Source organism: Protopterus annectens, chromosome 1.part1 (assembly GCF_019279795.1).
Source record: "Protopterus annectens isolate FY-2018-M chromosome 1.part1, PAN1.0, whole genome shotgun sequence".
In the NCBI taxonomy this organism is placed as follows: domain Eukaryota; kingdom Metazoa; phylum Chordata; order Ceratodontiformes; family Protopteridae; genus Protopterus; species Protopterus annectens.
The window spans coordinates 204,122,706-204,150,188 of record NC_056726.1 but is presented as its reverse complement, the minus strand read 5'-3'; positions in this window follow the sequence as shown (position 1 = coordinate 204,150,188).

The following is a 27,483-nucleotide window of genomic DNA, read 5'->3' as shown; positions in this document are numbered from 1 at the left end:
CACACACACACACACACACACACACACACACACACACACACACGCACACATATGTATGTATACACACACACACACACACACACACACACACACACACACACACACACACACACACACACACACACACACACACACACACATATATATATATATATATATATACACTATACACATACATACTCATATATTACTACTTATAGATATGTTTAAGAAGATATATATTTAGAGGGTGTACAGCATATCAAACAGCCAGTATACCTACAGTTGCCACCTTTTAAACTGGCCAGTGTTTGATTCTTTCATAGAAAAGAGAATTATTGCATGAAACATATACCCACAGTCAAGTCAAAGGATATGACACCAGACACAAGTTTGCATACATAGAAATGTTTATTTGTGTACTATTTCAGTTGTATATGCCATTTCACATAGCAGTTCGGTGTTTAAAATACATAATAACTGTGTAATGCAACTCTCAAACAAAACATTTGATACAGTAATCTGAAAGCATAACATATGTTGCTGTCCAGGCCACGGCCTTCAAGTAGTACAACAGTAAAGAAACACTGGCCTGGAAGATAAGAATCAATCAACACTAATTAATTACAGATGTAGTTCAGCAGCCTCCAGTTATACTCTGTAATCAACCCCTAGGGGGAAAATAATTAAGTTGTCACAATGAAAATGTATCTGTTACATAACAATGCTTAACTTAAACCATCACTATTACGCAGACAAACAGAACTTTCTGTAAGACAGTAAGCACTAGCCCACCACTGTTCCCATGGTGAAATGTATGAAAATGTACAGCCATATACCTTCATGTGTCTTACTGTATATTTGACTTGGTATATGTATTTTTAGGTATATTATGCTTTTTTATATTTAGATTCTTATGAAATGGTGCTGATCTAATTTAATTTAACTTAATTTAATTGAATGCAATACTTGATTTAATCAATTATTGAGTCAATTATGTCATTATTGAATTAATCAATTTGGTATGTGAACTATAAAATAGTTAAATCTTGGGAAATGTAATGTCTGAAGAAGTGCATATTATTGGTGTGTACGAAAGCGCTAAGATTAAACGAGTGTGGATTTTACCCTTCAGCCACTTTTTTGGGTTTATTAGTTGAAGTTTGTGTTTATTTACATGAAGTTTGGAGTATTGATGGCGAATGGTAATGATCCACTTTCCCAGTCTATGTTTATGCAAGCATCCATTTCTAGTGGTCTAGGAGGTTCTAATACAGAGACGAATGCCATTGGGGCCCTGACTGCACTCATTCAACAGTTAACAAACCGTGTGGAAGACCTGTTGAATAGAATTTTGGAACATGACAGGATCAACAGGTTTGGAACACCTAATAATTGTAATGTTCTGCCTACATTCTCTGAGGCAGTTAGAGCTTCATCCACTAATGCCACATCTGGTGTGACTGCAGCAAGTAGTGATCTTTCTAACCAGCCAAGACATTTGAATTCTAACAATCAAGAAGTCCCTATAGTGGTTAACAGGTCATCCGTTCCATCCTTAGTGGATTTTATCAAAATGCCATCCAATTCAGGATTTGTTGAACCATGTAATAGTGATGAAAGTGAGTCAAGCACAGTTGTCAAGAACATCGTGTCCAATTTAAAGGACTTTGACAGCAAACTCCTAAAATACAAGAAATTTCAGACAGAAATCCTTTATTTTAGGGAATGTATTAAACTCAAATTGGTCCATAAAGGTTTGAGACAATGGAAACACCTTTCCGGTCTCATTAAAAACTCGGATTTCTATTTGCATCTAATACACATGTTTAATAGACAGGGACTTGAGTTCCTTGAATTATTAATAGTTAACTACAATAAACAAATGAGTGAACTGCAAGTTCATTTAGAAACACTGGATAATGAAATTAAAATGGATCCTGAATTTCAAAGATATGAGTACTATTTTCAAAGAATTTTTTCGAGCATTGACTCACTTATTTTGAAAATCACTGATACAAAGACACGTAAATTATGTAGGGATAAACTAGACTATGAGCAAAACAAAGTGTATCCTGATCCTCCTCAATTAGTGAATAGACTTCCTTGTAACTTGGCAGTTACTATGGTAACAGTAAACCAGGTTGAGTCACATCCTGATGACATCATTGATTCTGAGCCGGAGACAAACGACCATTTTCAAGTTGTCCGACGCAGTGAACGTAGTAAGGTTAACCAATAATGCCAGTGTGAAGGGGACCGTAATACAATAAATGCAAACCAGTCTAATGGCCAATGAAATAACAACGGGCAGGATTTTCACCAGGTGGTCAACAACAATACCAACCGGGGATTTTACAAGAATCAGCATACCAATCAACAGAAGAAGAAGAACACCCACCGCAAGAGGTAGTTCTAAATACGGTTGCTAATAGAGTTACTATACAAGAAAGTGATCAAGGGGACTTTAAAGTTTATAATTTTAGCTCAATACATGTTTCACAACCAATGATTAATTTTTTTCCAAAGGTTTGAATTTTGTTCATACTAGTAAAGCTAACATTGCTAAGACAATGTGCGATCTCAAACTCTATGTTCGTAAACTTAATTTGAATGTGCTTTTTGGGGGTAATAACCCTATTTATGAACAACGAAAGAGTTTCCAGTGTTTTTAACTCCCCTTTACAGGGTACCTTGGCACTATTTGAGAAAATCAATGAAATACAGTTTAGATCTGTGATTAATAATCAGAATATGTCTCAGGGTCAAAGCCAAAACATTACCCGAGCGGAGAGAGAATTTTTAATGGATTTAAAAGTCCATAATATCTGAGTTATGCAACCAGATAAAGGGGGAGGTATTATTTTCATGAATCAAATGGAATATGATAGGAGAATGTATGCTATGCTGTCAAGCACTAATTATGAGAAAATATCATTGAATAAACTGAATCAGGCATATGCACGTATTAGATCACATCTCAGTGATCTTTTTATAGATGCCATGATTTCAATTGATACATACCAATATTTGAGCATGCCAGCACCACATATTCCAGTTATCTTTGGAACAACAAAAATCCATAAGAACTTAAACGACCCCCCCATTTCGACCTATTATTGATGGACGTAAATCCATCACTTACGCTTGTGCTAAATGGGTGGATTCAAGGTTAAAATTACCCCTACAGACAAACAAATACGTTGAGATTCTTTCACCTTTCTGGATAATCTTAATAGTTTACCATATGATCCCGCTTATAATTTTCTTACTGTAGATATAAAAGATCTCTACACAGTCATACCTCAGGATGTAGGCTTGGAATGGGTGCGTGAGTTCCTTCTTGTGAAACATGTTGATGGACAAGATATTGATCTCATAGTCATGTTGTTGGATATCATTTTAAATAATTTTTTTTATGTTTAGGGGTGAATATTTTTTACAAAAATCAGGAGTTGCAATGGGGTCCTCATGTGGGGATAGCTTTGCTAATGCCATCATGGCATTTTGGGAAAGAACATTCTTATTTCCTAGCCAACTTTTTCAAGACAAAGTGGCTTGGTATACAAGATACCAAGATGATATGCTCTTTATTCTTAAGGATGAAGAAAATGTAGCAACCCAGTTAATTGAAGTCATGACAAGCTTCACTAACTTTTTGGCATTTACTTACTAATTTAGTAGCGAGACAATCAATTTCTTGGACATCAAATTTTATAAAGACTGACAATATAATAGATATGGATCACAAATATACAGGAAGCCCACATATTCCAACTGTTTTCTACATTTTTCTAGCAATCACCCTTACTACCAAAAATGAGTGGTAGTTAAGGGGCAGTTGGTTAGGGCATCCAAAATGATCTCTAGTGAACATGAATTCCTCAGGGAATGTGATTTTTTTAAAAAATATGTTCACTAATAGAGCATATCTGGCTAGGCTCATTGATAATTTAATTTTGGAAGTTAAAGCGAAGAGAAGGTCAGGTAACTTCAAGCCCATTTTATCTAAGAGCTATGTCACAGAGGGACCTTCCTCTCCTTGTTTAGTAGATACCAGAGGGTTCGAGGATTCTATAGACAGGAACTCATCAAGAAATTATGTTGTTAGTTTTCTAACAGATTATTCTATTAATGCTGTGGATCTTAAAAATATTTTACTGAAGAACTGGGAACTCATTCTAGAGGATCACTCTTTAACAAATGTAATAGGAACAAGACCCCTAGTTACTTATAGAAAAGGGCTTAATTTAAAGGCCTTTTCAGAAGCTTCAAGAACCACATATAATCATCTTTGGGGCATGCATAAATGCAGACGATGTCACTATTGTAAGTATATATTGGCAGGAACATATGTTCATATTAGGGGGACTAAATATAATATAAAAGGGAAATTCACTTGTGACAGCCAAGGTGTGGTCTATCTGGCCTCCTGCCTCCAATGCCCAGCTTTTTATTTTGGCAAGACGGAATGTTGGTTCAAGCAGCGTGTATATGAGCATTTATATATTATAAGTAAGAATGCTAATACTAATGTTTTGGCTAGACACATAGCTGAATTTCAATCATATAATTTCCAGTTTACTATTCTTGTACTAGTTACCAAGAATATAAGAGGTGGTGCTTGGGAACTGAAGCTAGAAGAAAGAGAATTAAAATGGCAAATTCAAACCAATGCACATATTTATCCTGGATTAAATGAGACTTGCTCTATCAAATGTATTTTAAAATTGAAAGCATTAGATAGATAACATATAGGGTATAATAGAACTGTATATTTGACTTGGTATATGTATTTTTAGGTATATTATGCTTTTTTATGGTTGGAGTATTATTAAATGGTACTTATCTAATTTAATTTAATTTAATTTAACTTAATTTAATTTAATGCAATACTTGATTTAATCAATTATTGAATCGATTATGTAATTATTGAATTAATCAATTTGGTATGTGAACTATAAAACAGTTGAATCTTGGGAAATGTAATGTCTGAAGAAGTGCATATTATTGGTGTGTACGAAAGCACTAACATTAAACGAGTGTGGATTTTACCCATCAGCCTCTTTTTTGGGTTTACTACTTATAGATATGTATAAGAAGATATATATTTAGAGGGTGAACAGCATATCAAACAGCCAGTATACCTACAGTTGCCACCTTTTAAACTGGCCAGTGTTTGATTCTTTCATAAAAAAGAGAATTATTGCATGAAACATATACCCACACACGTCAAAGGATAGGACACCACACACAAGTTTGCATACACAGAAATGTTTATTTGTGTACTATTTCAGTTGTATATGCCATTTCACATAGCAGTTAGGTGTTTAAAATACATAATAACTGAGTAATGCAACTCTCAAACAAAACATTTGAGACAGTAATCTGAAAGCATAACATATGTTGCCGTCCAGGCCAAGGCCTTCAAGGAGTACAACAGTAAAACAAACACTTGCCTGGAAGATAAGAATCAATCAACACTAATTAATTACAGATGTAGTTCAGCAGCCTCCAGTTATACTCTGTACTCATCCCTAGGGGGAAAATAATTAAATTGCACAATGAAAATGTATCTGTTACATAACAATGCTTAACTTAAACCATCACTATCACGCAGACAAACAGAACTTTCTGTAAGACAGTAAGCACTAGCCCACCACTGTTCCCATGGCAAAATGTATGAAAATGTACAGCCATATACCTTCATGTGTCTTACTACTGATATCCCTCACATGTTGTAACAGCTTAGGTTAAAATGGTGCTTAGCCCTCCCTCATAGAATGACTTACAAGGGCATATAACAGTGTTGCATACACTGACTTCTGGACTGTACAAGGTCACACACGTTTTGTCCAGCTGTAGCCCTCATATATATGGACCCTACCCAACAATATGTGTGGAGTCCACATCACTGGAATGATAGCAGGAATGCCAGCACTAAATAATGATAGGCCACTACTAAACAACCTCTTACTGCATGACATATGGACATAGCCTGGTATACAGGTGGAGGACAGAGGCTGGAACACAGGGCCATATTTGCAATATTGATGTTATACACTGTGAAAGTTGCTGTTGTTACAGGATTGCTTGCAACATACCCTTACTCAGGAATATGAAGTCAAAAACACAAATGGATGCAGCCATGTACTAATAGCACTCAACAGAGAGAATACCACTGACATATCAGAGACAAGACCTGTGTGGTGAACAGACAAAACATAACAGCCAAACCTCTGGCCATCATGTGGGTAGGCCCACAGTTGAGAGCTGTGCAGACAGACTGCATTCCATGCAAAGCTAGCATGTGCACACAAACCCTGTAAAACTAGTGGTATACAATGCATGTAACAACAATACTCGTGCTCGCCGTAGGTCTGGAACCTTATACAAATATGTAGTTTTCCTGTCTCTGCATGTCTTGTTGTAAGAGGTATTGCTACCTGCTGTCTGTAACACTGCTGCCCACACACAGGAAGGATGTCTTCCATACAGGAAAGGTAAAGGGACAATGCCCACATGATGTAGTAATTTATAGTAGTGGCTAGCCATGACAGTAGTAATTGGAAGTAATACAGAACTGGAACTTTATACAAATATGTATTTGGTCTGTGTCTGCAAGTCCTGTTGTAAGAGGTATTGCTACCTGCTGTCTGCAACACTGCTGCCCAAACACAAGAAGGATGTCTTCCATACAGGAAATGTAAAGGGACAACGCCCACATAATGTAGTAATTTACAGTAGTGGGTTGCCATGACAGTGGTAATTGGAAGTAATGCACAAAACAAAAAAAAATTAAAACTACAAACCAAACCAAACCAAAAATATATAAAACAAGGGACACATAAACATGTACCTAGAAGAGAGGACAATACTACAACATGTATGTGAAACATATATGCATGTATTTGAATGTAGTACTTGGTCTGTAATAATGGGATAGATGATGTGGAAAGATTTATATTTGCCATCAAGACTTGTTGTTGTAATGATGTCGCTGAACATCTGCTATGGACATAGCATCTGTCCCTGTGGATAGTGGCCCAACCTGTCAACTGTGCAGATCAGCACTGAATGACAAAATTTAAGCCATCATAGTGTGTGTTCTGTACCTCAAGACATGTATTTTAGTGTGGCAAATAGCTGGTGGTGAAAGTAATTAAGTTATAATAGACACATGAGTTTTAGACACCACCACCTGCAGGACAGTCATATTAACGTGAAATGTAGCATAGGTTCATAGGTTCATAGGTTGGTACTAGGCTATCGGCCCTAGGGCCTATACAAGCCTAGCCATAACAATTCCCGGGCTATTTCTTCCCACACTATTTACTTCCCTGGACCCCTGTCTAGCAGGAAACTGACGTGATCCCCGGGGTGAACATGCACAAACGTCATAGGTTTGTAATAGGCTTACCTGCAATCTGTCCCTATATATACCTCACTAATGTTAGGCTGTGTCCACATGTGACACCCGTCTGTTTTGTAGCAAGGCAGAACAGTGCAGCTGTGGAGAAAGGAGAGTTAGAGAGTGTGGTCCGGATGTTTGAATGCACTCTCTCTCTCTCTCTCGATATATATATATATATATATATATATATATATGTATATATACATATACACATGTATGTCTAAAGATATACAGAAATGTTTCATGCACAAATGTCATAGGTTTGTAATAGGCTTACCTGCAATCTGTCCCTACATATACCCCCTAATGTTAGGCTGTATCCACATGTGACACCCGTCTGTTTTGTAGCAAGGCAGAACAGTGCAGCTTTGGAGGAAGGAGAGTTAGAGAGTATGGACCTGATGTTTGAATGCACTCCATAGATATATATATATATATATATATATATATATATATATATACACACACACACACACACACACACACATATATATATATATATATATATATATATATATATATATATATATCTACGTGTATGTCTACATGTATACAAACACACACACACACACACACACACACACACACACACATACACACACACACACATATGTATATATATATATATATATATATATATATATATATATATATATATATATATATATATATATATATATATATATATATATATATATATATATATATATATATATATATATATATATATATATATATATATATATATATATATATATAAAACATTTCCCCTACTGTTGAATGACAGTGCTGCATGACATGTGTGAGAAAACATCACCCATATCTATACACACACACATATATAATATACAGTAGTAAGCGGGTGCAAAATGGACAGTTATGACTGGTGTGAAATCCATGTTGGGAAAACATTGCCCTTGTTTGTGAAGGTGAGATGTGTATGTTGGGGAAGGATAGTAGGTATATTTGAGGAGGTAGGTTGGGTTGGAAGACAGACAAGACAGATACAGGGGTGGTATATGACACATGTGGTGGGTAAACACCTTGGATGGGGAATAGTGTTTGGAAAGTGGAAGTCCATGAGCCCACAAATGGAAACAGTGGGACTAATGTTCCCACCCATGGGCAGTCAAAACTGCACCTTCATGGCCCTGAAGGTGTCTGAGCTGGGGGCTGAGCAGGAGGAGCATGCAGACCCCGTAATTGTGTACCGAGGGCCTCAACATGGTGTAGCACATCCCCCAAGTCTCTGTAGAGCTCCCTATGCACCAGACCCTGGACCTGACTTCAGGTGACAGGATCCTGTCTGTATGTGCTCCCGGGGGGGGGGGCGAACACCATCCCCTGAGGTGGTTCCACCTGAAGGTAGTGCAGGACCAGCAGATGATGAGGTCCTGGGGTGGATCCCAGATGTGCTGTGGCCTTTTAACATGGCCTTATTAGGTAGGAGAGGTGGCTCTGCTGGGAACAGGCTTCACAAACATGCTGTTGTGTCACAGTTATAGAATATATTTGGGTAGTAATAGTCCACACAATCCAGGATTAGATCTAACAGCATGCATAGATATCCCCATAACACAAAGCACCAGATTTTGAGCAGTCACATAGCAAACAGAACACATGCATATATGGAACTATAGTGCCCTTACAATGGCATGCAGATGACATTGTTAGCAACAGACCACCAATGATAGTGTTTCAACATGGAACATGACTTGAAACACATTGCACTATTTGTCGTACAATACGATATGTGTCCCAACAATAGGTTTGCTGTAAACATACCAGTTTAGTTGTGTGTCCAGATTATTGTTGCAGATATGGTGGGGGGGTTCACTATTATATCCTGGCAGTATGAGGTCCTCAGACCTGTTTTCCGCTTTATGTCTTTCAGGCACCATGTCTAGAGAGCATTTGCCAGTTTATTCCCCCCAGGAAAATGAAGTCATAATAAACTACCTGGTGCAGCACTACCACACCCTCTTTGGCCATACAGCTCATGATCTGCAGGAGAGAGCCACCCTGTGGAACAAGATCGCCCGTGTGGTAAACGATGTCGGCCTGCATAACCGCAGTTATGACCAGGTCCGACATTGGTGCAATGGCCTCATCCACGATGCCCATCAGCGTGCTGCTGCAGTTAGGAGGGACCAGTTAGCCACCGACAGGGGGGGTGGTCATGCCATCCAGCCCCCTGACACATGCTGAGGAGCTCCACGCCAGCCTCGGGGCACCTGCCTGCCAGCAAAGACAAGACCCAGTGGATAGCATTGTGGAGGTGGGTGCTACCCACACAATGGACGAGGAGCATGCAGGTAAGGCCCCAGGGTATATCAGTAGACCATAGTTGCTTATCCATCTGCATCTGTAGAGTTTAATCATGCATATGTGAGATAAGATATATATATATATATATATATATATATATATATATATAGTCTGTTGCTGCATTGTAGTAATGAACAGATGTGCATAATCTATAGTATTGTGTGTTTGTACTGTTGATTTACTGAAATGCTGCTCCCACCCTGTACCAATGCCACAGGTGTGGCTACTGACATCACATCTCTCACACAACTATGTAGGTCCCTCTGTTATGTCTCTGGGGCGGCAGCCTGTAGCTGGTGAGTATGTGTTGTTTGTTCAGGTTTACCAATACAGCGGCCATGTTATGGACATGATATTTGCGGTGCATACATTTAACATACCTACCCATAAAGCATGCTGTACATGTTCACTTATTGGTGCTGCTACCTGCACTGCATCACAGTGGTCACCATGGTGGCATATATGAAGGGTATGTAAAAGTCTTGCAATATAACTAATAACCTGTCATTGCAAGATGTGTGCACAGAGATGAACATAATGGTGGGACAAATGGCCTACAATAGGAAGATGTCTGAAACATCACCCTTATACAGTGCTACAGCAGTGTATATACCACTATTACAATGGCAACTGTTACAGATCTACACAATGGCATATCACAATACCACATTCCACAACCCTTACAACCTGTAATGTGGTCCTAACATTAGCAATGAATGTGTAATATGGAATCCTGTATTAGCACAGCAAATATGGGGAATACATACCTTAACAAACACTGGAAGCATATGTGTGCACACACTCCAAACAACATATTGTGGAAGCAGCTTTTGAGGTACTGATAGCAGCATTCACTCTTCATGAGTATGCACCTTCCAGCAAGTACAGGTCCTCAATGTCACACCAAGAAATGGTCTGCTGGCCAAGACGTATGTCCATCACATTTGCCCACTCACCTGCAACAGAGGCAGCCATGGCTTGCACACATCTTATAAGCCATGGAATGGATTCCATACCCAAGTGGTAGCATGAAGGAGTGGGACATGTAGCCTTTCCTCACCATTGCATATACCATGGCAAACAATGCAGACAGCCATGTATGTGACAAGGAAATATGGGACAACATTAATGTAGAAAATAAACAGATGTCCATCCAAGACAGATGATGACACATGTTGCAAACTGGTCATGGAGGCTGCCTAGAAACATGCTGCAACACTGAGGGAGTTGCAGGAATGTCTAGCAAGTACTGGTTGTGCAGTACATGTGTCGACAATCAACTGGACTCTGCATAAGTGTGGCCTATGGATTAGGGTAATCAGATGGGACAGTTGTTCCACAGGAAACATCAGCCAGGGCTCTCTACAGGTAGCATATGCATAACATCAATAGTCTCCCAAAGGCATGTGTTGCAATGTGTAATGGTGTAGCAAGACCAAGTTCAAAACCTACAGACCGTATCAATTAAGATACATGTGCTGCACAAGCAACACTTCACTCCACCTCAGGTCCACCATTCCCATCTGTACCTTGCTGGTGCCAGTGTACACCTATATGTGTGCTGTTCATTAGTAGTGACTAGGCCAGTACACAGGGTGTTCTGAATTTGGGACACTGCAAAATGTCACTCATGTGTAGCCCATAGTTGTCAAGCATCTGCAAAAAGGCTGAGGATGAGGACGGGTGTCACCCTGAAACACAACAATGAACTGAAGCAGGCATCCAAAGCTCGCTAAGAATGACTGTGTCTGCACACAGTCAAGGTCATGAATTGTAGCAGACATAGCTCTGACTCCACAGCAATAGTGAAGGCACTGTGTGACCTACAAGGGCTGTGCACATGAGTTGGCCTTGCAATCTTGCAGAGCTGGGGGAGATTTGTAGGGCAGAGTGACCAAATACTGGCAAGTGCAGATGGGCCATGCTAGTATACCCCTTCCAGGAATAGTGACTGTTGTAGTACACTTAACAGTTGCTGCAACAAACCATCATGTTAAGGTTGTGCACACTTATGCACCCACATATTGTATGTATCTCAGTCAGCATCTGCACAACTAACACATTTGTTTGATACTCCATTTGATTGCATAGGTAATACGTCACATATCAGGTTTGTGTAATGTTAACATATGCAGTATTGTGGCCCCATGGAATATCAGGGAAAAGGGAGCCATGTCAATAAGGGTGTGTACACTCCTCATAGCCAGAGAAAGGTTTGAAGGTTGTCAGTGTAATTGTATTTTATTGGTCATACATGCACTGCTGATGATGAGATCTGCAAATCAGACAACATGCATTCACTATTGACATCTGTCTACATATCATCCCAGGTATGTGTCGGACAAACACATAGGGGCTGTGAGCAGCAGAGCAAACATAACTGGCACACATATACACATTCAGCAATGGTATGTACACCTGTGAGGTATGGTGCACAGTACATGCCAGGGTGCTGAACAGGTGCACAGCAATACTGTGTACATGGGTGCAGTGTGTTCCAGGGGAAGGGGCATCACCTACTAACACAACTCAGGCATCACAGAGATGTATAATGTTGGTAATAGGGATTGACTATAGCTTAGCTGCAGGGCATGCTGTTGAGTGCCATATGTCATGCATGTTGACAGATGGGTAATGAGAGGTATGTGTAATATCTTTGAGCAACCTCACCTGTAAGTGTGTGTGTGTGTGTGTGTGTGTGTGTGTGTGTGTGTGTGTGTGCGTGTGTGTGCGTGTGTGTGTGTGTGTGTGAGTACAGTTAAGCAATGATGTACAGGTCTTAAAGTGCATTTCTTGTTTTCCCCTGAAAGGTGGCGAAGTGAGTCAGGGTCCATCCTGTAGGCAAACTGATGTTAGTGTCCATACAAACTCTAACAATGATGATAGGTGTGGTAAGGCAAAGGCAGGGTTGTCAGGTGCTGAAGCTCTGCCATCATTTGTCATCCCACTGTTATCCACCCCATCCACGCATACAGTCACATTGCCTATACATACCCCATTACCAGTGGCCATAGATGAGGGACAGTTGGTGGGTGGTGGCATGGGACAGGACAGTGTGATGACTGTGGCACATGTGTCTGGAAACAGCAGCCATAGCCAGATGCCCGGCAAACTACCACACAGGCAGATGTACAGGGGTGCTTGTAGGAGGGCTGCTGGTCATCATGCCCCTGGCAGAAGTGCCACAGCTGGTGTCACCAGATGCATGTTTCAGTCCATCATGGAGGTGCAGGCATGTATGGAACATTATACCAGAAAGGGTCTGAGGCTCCAGAGTGTTATTCATTCTGCTGTTGTTGACAACATCCGTGATCTTGCAGGTGCCCACTGTTATTTTGCAGAGGTCCTGGATAGACGGTTGGGTAAGATGGTGGGAATTCTCGACCGTGGAATGTCTGTGCTTGAGCATATGGTGGGAGTAGTCCAACAGCCATGTGGACATAGGCCAGCAACACCAACAGGTGAAGGTCGACGTGGATGTGCAACAAGTCAGAACCACTCCCATAGTGGCAGTACCAGCACCAGCACTGCAGGGGGCGCTGTCCACACCACAACATAGCAGGCAACATGCACATGGCCTTGGCTGGTCCCAAGAGGGTCCTGGATCCAGCGGACATATGTCATCATCAGGGGAAGGTGCCATATCTTGGCTTGTATCTGGTAGTGCCCATGGAACCCCTGGCAGGCACAGTTCTCATGTCCATGGTCGGAGATGGTGAATTGCACACCCTGACAGGTACAGTCTGCAGCTGTCCAACAACCCCCTGTATAGGGCAGTCACATGGCAGAACTGTGTGAATGCATACACACACACACACACACACACACACACACACACACACACACACACACACACAACAACAAAGCTAGGGCAGTCCCATATCTGCACACACCACATCTACTCAGCCCAATTAATAATGAAACCCCCTAACACGCACACATGATGTCAAACAAATGGCTCAGCCTAGGTCTCTGGCAAACCCACAAAACACCCTGTGCATATGATGATACCTGTGCCACATCCCTGTCATCCATAACGTCAGTGCAGGGACAGGATAATATATTTCTGATGCACAGGGTGACTGTACTATGGTGCACCAGTGTAATGCTGTGTAACATGTTTTCATCACTAAAGTTTAATGCTTACATGTCAGGATGTGTAGCTGTCCAGCCATGATGCATTATAGCTGTTATTAACACTGAGTGATTGTGGTCTCAGTAATGTATTCCGTTTGTGTTGTACGTGTCTATGTGTCAGCAGGATGTCAGTCTGCTGTTGTTTCCTACAAGGGGTATGGCACTGTGGTGACACCTTGACTGTGGCATATCCTGGGTACAGCTGAACACAAGTCACATGTCTGTATAACAGTTACTGCATGTGCCACATGCCTGATAGGTCTGAGGGGTGTATACAGGTGAGTGCATGGTGGCTGATGTCAGCAGCTCTTCTACAGTGGACAATGGTAAGTGTACTGGGTGGTACACACCACATGTTTGTGTATAACACACACACACACACACACACACACACACACACACACACACACACACACACACACACACATACACACACAAGCTTTAGTGTTGATGCAATACACAGAGAATACTGCACACATGGATGTATGTACTTTTGCAAGGAACCCATGTTAGCCTATGTAATTCCACCAAGACAGAATAGGCACAACATCACATTGGGAAATAATCAGTCTGCTAGTTTAATGTCATTGATGATGGTACTGGCAGGGTATATGTCCCCTTCCCCAATGTAGTGCAATCCTCAACTTGGTAAACATAGGTGTGGTGGTGTGGGTGGTACAGCCCTACCCTGTGGAGGGTGTGGGGTAGTGTAGAACCACAGATAGTGTGATTGACAACTACTTAACCTGTTAACACAAACTGTACAGTATTACAGCCGACTAAGTAGAAGGATACACTCAGCAATAACCGCAATGATGGTGGCTGTGTCCACAAGATCCACACCCAGCTATATATATCAGCCCCAGTATCACTGTAAAGATATACAGTGGGGAAGAAGGCATTTACACATCTACTACTAGTTGTGATGAAATTAATTTCCACAAGATGATGCTTGTAAAATGTTAGCATTTGCCAGTCAATTCTCAGACAGATGACCTCCTGGGACATGTATTTTCTGCAAACTGAAGTAGATCCTTCACATACACACACACACACACACACACACACACACTTACTTGGCAACACTAAGAGTAGAACCCCTACCTAGGTATTTATTGCTACTAATTTGTGTGGCCTTAATTGCACACACCACACAGATTTTAGGATGAGGTGTGTCCCAGGTTACTTGTTAAGCGAAGAACATCACCAGGCCTTATACAGTATGGTAATGAGGGATACACTGGTTGTTTAAGAACAATACATAGTGTGACACACTGTCATATACACATTGGCAAACATAACAGTCATACACATATCTGAGAGACCTAGGTTTATCAGTGCTAACTACCTTGCCAGTGTGTCCATTCTGTTACAGATATGTTGCACACAGCACATGCATCATTGGGCTGGATAGTGTAATCAGTTACCTGTATGGTTGATGGTGACAGTGGTCCCCATACAGTGGACCTTGCGACATTTGCTTGAGGTACCATGGTATAAAGACAGTATACCCAGAACCCACTCCTCACATTGGATATTGTACTCACTGAAACCCATGATAATACCCTGACATACCCACCATCACACATTGACCAGGACTGCAATACAACACCTTGTCTATCTCAAGAGTGCTACTACAGGGATATGCATCTATTGCACATGCCACATGGATAGCAGGGTGATGCTTTTTCATGGCTCTCCTATGGTCAGCAACATCACTATTCCTTATACTGTTTGGCACAGTGTATTGTATTAGGAGAATGTGGTCCCAGAATGCTGTATCCTACAAATATAACAACTTGCACACATACACACACTTGCCAGGACTCAGAAGGTAACCCATTCCTTTCTAAACATTTGTACAACAGTGTTGTGCTGGTACTGCAAGTTCCAGGTAGCCCATAGGTGAAGAGTGTAACAAGGTACATGCAATCTCCATTACAGTAGCAGCCATATCTAACTATGGCAATGGGGGTGTAGTGGGTGTTAAGAGCCTCAGGGTATTATCAACTACAGGTTTACAAACACACAGATACTGTTATTCTCAGTAATGCACACTGACACATTTGTCAGTACTGAGGTCAATAGGTGCAGGTGTTCATAGGTGTGTACGAGGATATTGCCCATGGAGAGATGGGAAGAGTAGGGGATGTGGGTACAGTGGTATCATGCCACCTACCATTTACCAGAAGGCCATCTATCAACTGATGCCATGGGAGTGATCCTCAGGGTGAGAGTTAAATGCAACTTCCAATCATCTGGTTGCCTCTTTCAGAGGGCCAGTGAGGTGCTCAAATTGACATGTATGCAACATGTATTACATAACATGGTCAGTGTCTGTCTTGGAGACCTGTACCCAAGTATGTTCTGTTGACTGTGATAGTGTAGGTGAGCTATCCATGGCATGTGGTGTGTATAGGGTGGGATTCCTAGCTATGGAATTCATAACACAGCTGGGCAGACATGTCAGTGTCACTCAAGCATAGATTGCCTGTAAGCAGCCAAGATGGATACCTGACATCTGCACATCTTTACAGAGGACAGACAGGCATCAGCTAGCCAACTGGTTATGCATTAGGATGAATGTGTTGACAGACAGATGTCTGACACTGATAGGTATGCCATTACTACATGACAGCAGCCCTCAATGACATGTCCTATACTCACACTGGTCTACAGTTAATATTCACGTCAGATCAATATCCAGTAGCAAATATTTAATGACACACAGCTCACACACCAAGAACATGATAGTGAGGACTCAGAGTCCATCTTTGCATGTAGGGGTGTTTGTTTCCAGTACTACAATCTGCAATCTACTCTTACTTCAGAAGGCACTGTCAACAGTAGTAATATAATGATACACTACATGCCAGTGTGACTGCATATAACCTGGGATACTACCTATGTATGAAATACATTCAAATGGAAAAGAGTGTTGTACAAGCCATATATACTCAGTTGTCCCAGACAGTAGACTTATACCCCTTGCTACTGCAATGACTGCATATAGACGCATATTATGTATATTGAATTAAAGAATTAAATACACTTATTAAAGATGTCATTACCCTGCTATTTTATCAGACTGGAATGTGATCACTTGTTCCCAGGGCTGAACTGTGCTTATCAGATGTAAGTATTGCTTAAATGTAAATGCTAAGCAGATTTTCTCACTGGTAAACAAAGCTGAAATGGTGTAAGCTCCTGTACATTTAACCATACATTAGCAGCGATTATGGCCGGGCAAACCCACGCAAACCCGCTTAAAGCTGCTCAAAACTGCATTAACCACTCTGTATCCAACAGCCCTTGTTCTGCCCAGCAACAAAATAAACAGCCCTTGCAGGTCTTGAAGCCAGGACCCTGTACACTATAGTCACAGCAGTTAACCACTAAGCCATCACAGCTGTAAAATAGGTGTTGTTTTTTCCAACATATCTGTCAGTACACATACTAAATAGTATTGAACACCTGCTCTGACTTTTACAGTTGTGTAGTACTTGTTAGTGATATTAGTGTTGAATCAAGTATGTTGTTATATCTAAATATACACACATCAGATAAATATGATGTGATACATATCGGAAGGTTTATACAACAGTCATGTTTACACATAACAAGGATATGGATATACATACACACATATATATATATATATATATATATATATATATATATATATATATATATATATATAGACATATGTAGATATATGTATACATGTACATACACATATGCGTTATATATGGTCATATATAGATCTATCTGTATATATATACATGTACATACACATATGCGTTATATATGGTCATATATAGATCTATCTGTATATATATATATATATATATATATATATATATATATATATATATATATATAGCTACATATATATGCATAACATATGTCCATAAAATGCAGTGGAGTCATACCTCAGCATCAATAGTCACAACTTCTTAGTGCAAGGGGAAGTCATGTAAGTATTGCAGGTATAAATGTAGACTGTTACTACTGTAACAGGGGTTGTCTTAACAGAAATGTTGTGTGGGAAGTCACACTTGATATTGACATGTATACCATCAGTTACTAACAGACATAATAAGATCATCATAGTGCAGTACCACACAAATCACTGTAATGATCCTGTGGAATACAGCAGAGATATGACCAATAAATGTGGACAGTCTGACACACTCTGGTCAGTCCAGAGGTATACACAATACCCCTTAGTGCAAGACTTGTGGACCAAGCCTGACAAAGTGGATTTTTACAGCCATGTAAATGGGGCTATCACAAAAATACTGGAATAGATAAGCTCACACAGTTTAATCATTCAAACATTCTTGCCTGTCCTGATATAATAACCAGAGGAGCAGCAATCACAAGCCTACATACTACCCACTAGTTAATGACATACATCTGTACAGCATCCCACTGCTTTGTCAGAAATACACAACAGTTATGGTAGCCCGCCAACAGTGCATCTGACAAATATCTGGACATAACATCACACTTGGTAAATACACTGAGCTGCTAGGTATGTCACAAAGCACTGTGCAAACTACAAGCAGACTGCCACAACACTGGCCTACATTTCTTATGGAGGAATACACATGTACCTGCAAATATAGCAGGCTTTACAGACATGTAACAGCATGGAGTAACAGACACCCTTGTGAAAGCACATACCCACAACCAATCTGAACACAGCCACAGTCACATATAGCAAGCCTACTTAATATTACAGTATAAGGACTGTGTAATCAACACCATCCTCATATGTGCCACTTACACATTAACTCTACATATACTGGGCTAATACACAGTGTATTCCGATGCCTGGATGTGGTATGGGACATATGTTGGTATGGCCCTACAAACATGTACGCCGATAGGGTACCATACACTGGAGCAGCATACAACATCAGATAGAACAGGACCAAGAACAATGACATCTATCACAGTCTGTATACAGGCCAAGGTACATATTCACAATACGCACTCTGTCAAGCATCACCATAAGTACACACACCTCATTACTGTACACACTTCAACAGAATGTCCAGGTTTTGTCCGTAAATACAAGGCTTACAATACATAACATGTTTAGCAGTCTGATATCTCACTGGCTTGTTATCAGATATGATGTCAGTAAATAATGATGTATTGAACATATGCAGCCCTTACTGCATGACATATGTACAAAGGTTGACAGATTTGTGGCTGGAGGTACAAACACAGGGCCAATATTGACATGTTGTTGTGATAAACTCATACATTTACTGGTGTAACATGGTTTGTTGAGACATATGTCTTCTGAGGGATATGAAGTCAGTAACTCACATGGCTGTTACCATGTACCATGTACTGACTGCAATCCACTTGGTAATGAAATTTTCCTTTTTTTGGAAATAAAACCCCAAAGAAGAAAAATTGCCCAAAATTTTTTAAAATTTTTGGGAACAGTTCGGGAAAAACACCCCTTGGTTTCAGGTCCAAAAAAGAGGAAAAAATACAAAAATTTTTTTAAAACCCCTTTTTTTTTTTTTTTTTTTTTTTTTTTTTTTTTTTTTTTTTTTTTTTTTTTTTTTTTTTTTTTTTTTTTTTTTTTTTTTTTTTTTTTTTTTTTTTTTTTTTTTTTTTTTTTTTTTTTTTTTTTTTTTTTTTTTTTTTTTTTTTTTTTTTTTTTTTTTTTTTTAGTGCAAGTTTAAACCCAAGCCTGAACAAAGGGTTTTTACACCAGGAAATGGGGAACAAAAAATAAAGAAAGGAAATTTTAAAAGAAAACATTTTTGTTATAATAATGGAGAGGGAACCCCCTGGGAAAATAAATTTGCCATATTTTTTGTAAAATCCCCTTTGGTAAACAGGAAATTTGAAAAATTTTGGCTCACACATTTAAAAATGGCTGGGGTTTGTAAACAAAAATTTAAAAATGGGTTTGAAAATTTGGCCCTTTTAATTTTCGGGAAATAACATGTACCCTAAAATATAAGGTTTGGAAAACCCCACATGGATGGACCCTTTTAAACTCCCCAAAACCCAAAACTGAAACAAAAGCCAAAACCACAACAACCACAAAATTCCCAGTTTTGGGTTTCAAACCCCTAACCCTACTTAAAAATACGGGGCCAATTAAAATTGTAGGGCCCTTGGGGAGGGGATTTTTGGGTTGGGAAAAACTTGTAAAAAAGGTTTTTTTTAAGGGGGAGACATACAACATGGGGGATAAAAAGGAAAGAAAAATTGACTTCCACAAAAGGGCCAAGGAATTTCAAAAGCCCCCAACCCAACACCTTCAAAAATAAACACACTTTTAAAACAGGGGCCAGGGTAAAAAGGATTAAAACTTTACCTAACTATTTGTTACATAAGTATTAAAGTTAACAATGCATCACGAGCTTTTTAAAAAGGTTAAATTTGGGCCAAAAAAAAGGGCCAATTTTGACATTTTGGGATCTAATTTTTTAGGGAAAGGGTTTTTTGTATTTTTGAGTTGGTGAATTGGCTTTAAAATAAATTAATTACCACAAAAAAAAAAAACACAACACAAAACCCAAACATTTGGCCAGTCTAAATATGGGGTTCCCAAATTGAAACGGGTATTTAGTAGGACCTTCCCCCAAAAAAACCCTTTTAAAAACTTACCAAAGGAAAAAAATTTTCTTTCCCCATGAAAATGGCCCCCTCCGTTTTTTGGTTTTCCCAAGGTTTTTTAAGAGGATTCCCAACCCCCTGGGTCTGTTTTAAAACCACCCACTAACCCGGTTACATTGGGAAAAGGCCCAAAACCCCTTGAATGCTTGATGGAGTGTTTCCATAAAAATTGGAAGGAATGTGCTTTTCCCCACATGCAGTTCTGTGGGGATTTGTTCTCGGGAAATGTTTGGCAAATTAAAATAAACTGTGTGGCTTTTTTCCCAACCAAGGAGGAGAGGGAGGAACCAGGAAAAATTTTGAAAAAAGGGAGTAAATTAAGGGATTTTTGGGGTTTTGTCCATAAGGGAAGGGGTTTTAAAAATGGTTTCCTTTTGGGGGTTTTACTTTCCAACTTACAGGTTTTGAAAGGGGGCCGTAACTTTTAGGCAAAGGACCAAAACAATTTTTACTTTTTAAATTTTTTTTAAATTTTGCTGAAAAGGGCGGGTTTCCTAATAAAATGTTTTTTGGTAAAACCCCAAGGAAAAAAGCTTCCAAAAAAAAGGGGAACATGACAAAAAACAAACACAAACATTTTAAAACCAATTTTTAAATTTTTTTACATTTCTTTACATTGTTTGATTTTAAAGATTAAATTTGACATTGTAAAGGATTTTAAGGGAAATAATCGGGAACATGAAAAAAAAGGGGGAATTTAAATAATGTGATTTAAAAAAAACATAAAATTGGGGAATACAAAAAGTTAATAATTTTAAAACCCCCAATTTTCTTTAAAGGGTTTAACAAAAGCACCTAAGGGGGTTTTTTTAAAGGGTTTAGCACAAGGCTTTAACCAAGGGTTTTTGAGGTAATGGTTTAAAATTTTTTTAAAAAAAAAAAACAAAAAACCACAAAAAAAACCCCAACAAAATTGCCAGCCATGGGGGTTTTTTTTAAGGTTGTAAATTTTGTTTGAAAAGGGCTTAAAAAGGTACAAAAGGAATATTGGGATGGGAATTGATAAGGCCCCTGGGGTCAGGGTTTTTTTGGGTTTAAAGGGTTTTGGGTTTGGTATTCCCCCTATTTTCTGTTATAAGGGGAGGGGTTTCGGGAAAGCGCCATTTTGGAAAATCTAATATTATAAATTTGGCAGTTGGTTAGTTTTACAATTTTTAAAAAATTTAAAAGGAGGGGCCGGGGGAAAGGGGGAGTTTTTAAATGGGTTTAAATGGTAGCCTGGAAAGGGAAATAAAGGAATTTACCCCTGAAAGTGCAGGTTTTTTTTGGAGTTTTATTTTATTTTTAAATAAGCTTTAATTTGGGGTTAAAATTTGAACCCAAAGTTTTTTGGGTTTAGGGGGGAACAAGAAAAGGAAGTTTTTATTTTTAAAAAAATTTTGTGGGGGGCCCCTGGTTTTAAAGGGAATAAAGTTTCCCAAGAGGGAGAAAATTTAATAAAATTTTTTTAAATTGAAAAATTTTTGTTAATTTTAAAAATCAAAAAATTTTTTACTTTACTTTAATTTTTTTCAGCTGTTTAAAAATTTTTTTACAGAATGATTTAAATAAAAAAAAAAGAAAATAAAGGATTTTAATATAGGGAGAAAGGGGAAAATAAGTGGGGGGAATTAATTAAAAACCCTTTTAAGGTTAACGGGAAAAGCCCAAAGGGTTTAATAAGGTTGGAAACCCAATTGTATTTTGGGGAAATTGGGGTTTTTTTAAAATTATTTTTAAGAAGGGGTAGGTTTAAAGGGGGTTCCCGGGTTTTGAAAAATAAAACGGGGTTGGGGAAAATATTTTGGTTTTGTATTGAAAAGTTTTTTTTAAAGGGATAGGGGCAAGATTTTGAAAATCCTAAAAAGTAAATTGGGGAAAGTAGGTTGTTTTTGGGTAATTTTATTTTTTAAAAGTTTGGTTTAAATTACCAACCATTTTCCTAATTTTGCCAGGGGGTTTGAAAGAAACCAGGGGGTCTGGTTTGATAAATTCATTGGGTTACCCCCTTTAAAAATTAGGGGGATAAAAAATTTTTAAGAAAGGGGGATTGGCCCTTTAGTTAAATTTCAAAAGGTTTTTGTAAAGGGGCAGGTTTTGGCTTTTTTAAATTTTTTGGGGAAATTTATGGGGGGTTTGGGTTTTTTGGTTTAATTTAAGGGGCCCCCAAAAAGGGTGGGGGGAAACAGGGAAATAAAATAGAATATTTTTTGGATATAACAGAAAATTTTAGTATTGAGGGGGTAAAAAATTTTTTGGGTTCAAGAAAACCGGAGGGCCTTTTAAAAAATTTTGGTTTTAATTGTAATTTTTTTGGGGTTTTAATGGGAATTTTGCTTTGATGGGGTTGGGGGTTACAAAATTTACCTTTAAAAAAATTTTTAAAAATGGGAAAACCCTTTTGAGGGGGGAAAAAGGGTTTGGGAAAGGGGGGTGGTAAGTTTTACCCCAAATAACCCTGTTCTTTTTTTAATGGTTAAATTTTACCATGATTAAGATTTTTTGCTTTTTAAGGGGAATAGTGAGGGTTCCTTTTTTTTGGGATAAAAAACGGGGTTTGGAGAAAATTTTTAAAAAATTTTGTTTTGGGGCAGTTTGGAAAAAACAGTAGGTCAAAGGGCCAAAACCACAAAATTTAAATATTTCGGGGTGGGTTTAGGGGGAATTCCCTTTTTATAATTTTTTGCCAGGGGTGTTGTTAGCAGGGGTTTGGGTGTTTAAAAAACCCAAAAGGGTTTCCCCCTTTATTGGTTAATTTTAAAATTTTCCAGTAGGGGATTTTTTAGTTACACCAATTTCGGGTGGTTTGGCATCTTTTGCCTTTTGTAATTAATTCTGCTTAAAGTTGGCCTAATTTTTTTGAAAAAAAGGGTCTTTACAAAACGGGGAAATAAAAGGAACTGAGCAAATATAACATTGCCAGTATGAGTTCAAATAGTTTTTTGGGCCAAAGCGGGATTTTAAAAAATGAAAGGGAGCTTTTTTGGGGTTTTCCCCAAGGTTTACTTTAGGTAAAGCCCGGGGGTTGTTTTTTACCGGGAAAATTTTGGGTTTTGTTTTGGGGGTTTTTGTGGGGGATTTTTCCAAAAATTTTTTTACCCTAATTCAAAACTTTTAAAACTTTTTTGCCAGGGTAAAAGGGTTAAAAACCTTTTTTTCTAAAAACCTGGAATGTTACACTTTTCCACAGACTTCTGATGCATGGCAGGTTTAAACAAACAAGGGGAATGTTTTTTAAACTGCTAAATTTATTCTAATTGTGGGCAAAAAAGGGGAAAAAATTTTGGTTTGCCACCGGGTGTTTGTGGGGGTGGGGGTTTTTCTAATTAAAAAGGGTTCCAATTTTCACCTTTTGCCCCCTGGGGGGCTTATGGGGCAAACCCCCTTCTCTCAAAGGTTTTTTAAGGTGGACTTTCGATTTCAAGTGGGCCCCAATATTAATAATTTTGAAAAAACCCCCTTCCCACAACACCCAACAACACACAACCCAACAAACAACCAACACACATGCACATTGCCATTGGGATTAAACCCCACAAAACTAAAATTTTCTACAACATTCCACATTTTTTCACATACGGGTTTAAAAGGGGGAATTTGCCCCAAAAGGTATTTCAAGGTGAAAACATCACCCCCCTTGAAAATAGGGAAATTGGGGTGTAGTGTGAATACCCAAAAAATTTTCCCAACACATTTTTACTTTTCCCAAAAATGACAAACCCACAACAACCCCAAACACACCACACACACACCACAACACGAAAACCAGTTTTTTTGGTTGAATTATTTCGGGACTCAAATTGGGCTTAAGTTTTTGGGCTTTTGGGGGGAAAAATTTTTTAGGTCCTTTTTCCAAAGGATTTAAGGGTAACCCATAACGGCTTCTGTATTAATATGTTACTTTAAAGGGCCCAAAATTTGGGACCCTTCCAAAAATTTTTAAGGTATTGTTCACAGCAGGCTTGCTAAAGTAGGTTAATGGGAGGTGTAGTGAATGTGAATGGCCTCAAAATCATTAATCCCTACACACACAAACATAGAATTTCACAGTTACCATGTCTGAGATTAGAACTCCTACCTACCTAGTACATCATAGTATAGCATGACACAGTTATCACGCATGCCACAGAGCTTACATGGCTAGCCCTTATCCAAAGGTATATTTCCTGGTGAAGACATAAGCAGCCTTGCTAAAGTAGGGCAATGGGAGGTGTAGTGTCTATGAATGGCCTCAAAACCATTGATCCCTACACACACACATACACACACACACACACACACACACACACACACACACACACACAGTTTCCCAGTTGTCATGTCTGGGATTAGAACTCCTACCTAACTAGTACATCACACTATAGCATTACATATTTATCGCACACACCACAGAGCTTATAGGCCTACATCTTGTCCAAGGAGGTATTTCAAAGTGACTGACATCAGCAGGAAGTGTAGTTGATATGACTGTCCACAAAAGCAGGTGTCAAGGAAGAGACAACTACACTCTCTCAGGGAATCACACGCATTATCACAGTTGGCAGAGTCAGGATTAGAACTCCTACCTAACTAATTTGTTACATTACAGTATTACATAGTTATTACATGCACCACAGAGCTTATCAGGCTGATATATGGACAAAGGATTATTTCAAGGTGACTGACATCAGCAGGCATGCTGCAGTAGGGCAATGGAAGGTGTAGTGAGTATGAATGGCTTCAAAATCATTAATCTCCACACAGACACACACACACACACACACACACACACACACACACACACACACACACACACACACACACACACACACTTGCCAGTACTGACATGCATGGGTTCATTGCTTCACAGGTGTGTAGTAGTTGACTGTGCCAGAAGGCTGTACAAGGCTAGGCAAAGGGAATACCCTGGCATCATGCCACATGACAATAGTCTCCAGTGTGGCTCAGGGGTTTAGTCCCCGGATTGGCCCACACAGGTGGGTATTTTAATCACCATCCTCTCATCTGGGTTGCTATCATGGGTGGCCAGTGCTGTGCAATGCTTGCCATGTATGTGATCTATATTCCATAACTTGGACAGTGACTGGGTTGTGCACATGTCCCACATGCATGCTCTGTGACGTGTGGAAGTGTACTTTGGGATCTCTGAGGCATGTTGTGTGGACAGATTGTTATCATCTGATGTGGCATTCCTGACCTCATGTGGTGAGACCTGGATGTGGAACTGAGGTCATGCCTGCACTTACATTAACAGCATGATACAGGTATTAAGTGGAGTTAGTGGCATCTGTCTATGCAGGGCAAGTGTATAAGGCATGGTATTCCTTTTGTGGGTTACATTTGCAGACTCTACAGTTGTTGCAGGCATCCAGTGGGGAACATAGCAAAGGACCACTGCAAGCATTTATTTGTCTATTGTAGGGATGGAACAGGGTGCATCTCCTTTTACTTGATGGATAACACACACTCAGTCAGGAGATGTTACACATCACAGTACATTCTGATGTCAGTGGTAGTGTTGTGGTCAAGAGGCTTGTAGTCCACTGCAATCACATCCTGGTTACTATCCATGGGAAATATGCAGGTAACTACCAATATAGTGGCTGTTGTCTAGCCAGGTGTGTTTGTGAATGAGACATGGGTGGAGAGTGTTCTCTGAGTAATACACGGATTGCCTATATTGTTCACTGATCCATAATGTCACATGTAGGGCTATGGATTGTCTACAGCAGCCTCTCTGCTCTTTGAAATCTGTTGTACTTGTAAGGTAGACATTGCGACATATAGTAGGTCATCAATATAATAATTTAGCAGAACCCACCTCACAATGTATCCTGTCATTACACAATCACAGCAACCTCCACACAGGATACTGATGACAAACACACACACACACACACACACACACACACACACACACACACACACACACACACACACACACACACACACACTTGCCAGTACTGAGATTCAGACCCCTACCTAGTTATGCATTGCTACTACAGTGTACCGCATTTATCACATGTGTCATAGAGCTTATTGGACAGATGTTGTCCCAAGGTACTTCTAAAGTGAGCAACATCATCAGCCCTTGTAAGTACTTGTTTTGGGTGATGTAGTGGGTGAGAGATCCCAAAAATAATTGTACCCTAATCACACATTTACATTTGCCAGATGTTAGGTTCAAACCTCTTCCTAACAACCTTTACAGATGATTCTGTTACACATTTACCACATGCATCACTGACCTGACATGGCATAGGCTTCCAAACAGATACTTGTAAGGTGGATGATATCTGTAGGACTGCTAAAGTCAGGCTCTGAGATGTGTATTGGCTGTAAATAGGGACAAAATTTTTGAGGTACACACACAAACACTTGCCACAGATGAGATTCAAACCCACAGCTGTGTAGTTACTGCTACTACATTGTTCCACATTTATGGCACATACCACGGAACTCATAGGGTTAGCCCTCCTCCAAAGGTATATTTCAAGGTAGATGACAGCAGGCTTGCTGAAGTAGGGCAATGGGAGGTATAGTGGCTGTGATGGCCTCAAAAGCATTACTCTGTACACACACAGAGTTTCACAGTTGCCATGTTTGGGATTAGAACTCCTACCTAACTGCTATATCATACTATAGCATTATGCAGTTATTGCACATGTCACAGAACATACAGGACTGAGTCTTGTCCAAGGAGGTATTTCAAGGTGACTGACACCAGCAGGCTTGCTAAAGTAGGGCAATGGGAGGTGTAGTGACTGCGAATGGCCTCCAAGGCATTACTCTTTATGCACACACACACAGTTTCACAGTTGCCATGTCTGGGATTAGAACTCTTAACTAGTACATCACACTATAGCATTATGCAGTTATTGCACATGCCACAGAGCTTACAGGGCTGAATTCTGTCCAAGGATGTATTTCAAAGAGACTGGTATCAGCAGGCTTGCTAAAGTAGGGCAATGGGAGGTGTAGTGACTGTC